We start from the raw sequence: 1,785 nt of genomic DNA, 5'->3' as shown, positions 1-1,785 counted from the left end.
TACAAATTAAATATTATTTTATTAAATAAATAATACCATACATTTGTGTTTCCCCAGTTTCTTCCCGCCCCCCTCCGACAATTGTTGATTGTTTTTTCTTTCTACCATGATTCAACCAAACACGGTTCAACGTCATAACAGGGCTGTAGCCACGAGAAGTGAAATGGTCAGGTTGCAAGCGAAGCGCGAGCACTGATGATTAGGGCTATGGGGCCGCCAAGGGCCCCAGGTCGGGGTTCAGGTTTCTGGGGCCAATAAACTGTAATATTATTGTAAACCATTAAACTGTAATATTATTAACATTAAGCCATTAAACTGTAATATTATTAACACATAACATAAAACATGTACATATCAAAATTATTATGTTTAATCTTTCTTTGTCGATGCTTGCATAAAACGTGATTTAGATCTAACATGATGATATTCATAAACAATCGAAATTCTCTGTAAACATTTAATGCTAAACATTTACAGAATGGACTTCCTTATGTTGTGGTCATATTAGACTGTAATATTATTATTAAAGAAATTCATTCAACAAACAACATAAAGCAAATTTTATTTGAATTCTTTTTTATTTTGTATGGTCCATATGTTATATTTTCCCCATACAGATAAATGAATACCTGAACTGATATTTTATGGGTTTCAGATTATTATACAAAACAGGTTTCAGATTATTATATACAAATCCAGATATCATAAATCATCATTGTCCGACTGTGTGCATTGAACATTCCCAACCGTAACTTGGCTACCGGCCTCGCTTGACACTTCACAACAAAGGGCCTGTTAATTAATCTTGCACAACTTCCTTTTCATCATCATCATCTTCTTCATCATCATAATTATTAATTGTCCATAGCAAAGTAGTGAAAAAATATGAATTCAGGGTGTATTCAATAATAGACGTCTCATAATGCACGAAGTGTATTTCAAAGAATCTAGAAAACAAAAACTTTTCGAATATCTAAAATTTATCTTCCAGCGACAAAACAAGCTAGCTAGCCAATATGGGAAGCCATCTGTGCGAGCCAGGGTAAACTCTGGATCCGCGCTTGACATGTATTTAATGCTTAAAAAAGGTATATTTACAGTATATTTATTTATAGAAAATAATGTTGCATACTAGCACTATCAGGAATAAATATACAGATAAAGGCTCCCGAGTAGGCATAGACACAAAACCGCTTATAATTATTCAAATAGCACACATCATTTGGCACTTTAGCAGCGTGTGAAAGCGACTCATTCGCTGTAACAGTGAAGCGGCTTTATTAAAAACTATTTTCTCCATGATAAAACGTCTCTTTGTTATTTTTTTTCAATTTCCAGACGGCTTCGCGGCCCTCTAAAAATGTTTCGCGGCCAAATTTGGGCCGCGGACCATAGTTTGCGGAACGTCGATCTAGAGGTACTGTTTCCTCAAATTTTCTCACCTCAGCTCCACCATTCTCTATGGCTCCGGAACCATGGTGGGTCTGAGGTGCGTGTTGACTCACAAAATGTCCTCCCCCGCCACCTTTCAAAACAGATCTTTGCCCTTCCCTGGGTATGACATTAAACTCTATCGAGTCGGCTCCTGATGTTTTTAGGATGTCGATCTTGTTTTTCATGTCAATTTTTCGTGATTATGACTATTCTGGATAAGGAATGTTTTGAGCAGAGGATTCAAGGCTCGCCACCCCCTCCCTTCATTTTTTTTTAAGAAAAAAAAAAGAAAAATACATTCAAATTTAAGTGTGAGAGTGTAATTTCCGGCCATCTAGAGATGCCCTAATC

This window comes from Anneissia japonica, unplaced genomic scaffold, assembly GCF_011630105.1.
Source record: "Anneissia japonica isolate Jap-2015-1 unplaced genomic scaffold, ASM1163010v1 scaffold287714_len2871179_cov188, whole genome shotgun sequence".
NCBI lineage: Eukaryota > Metazoa > Echinodermata > Crinoidea > Comatulida > Comatulidae > Anneissia > Anneissia japonica.
Note: the sequence above shows the minus strand (reverse complement) of the source record.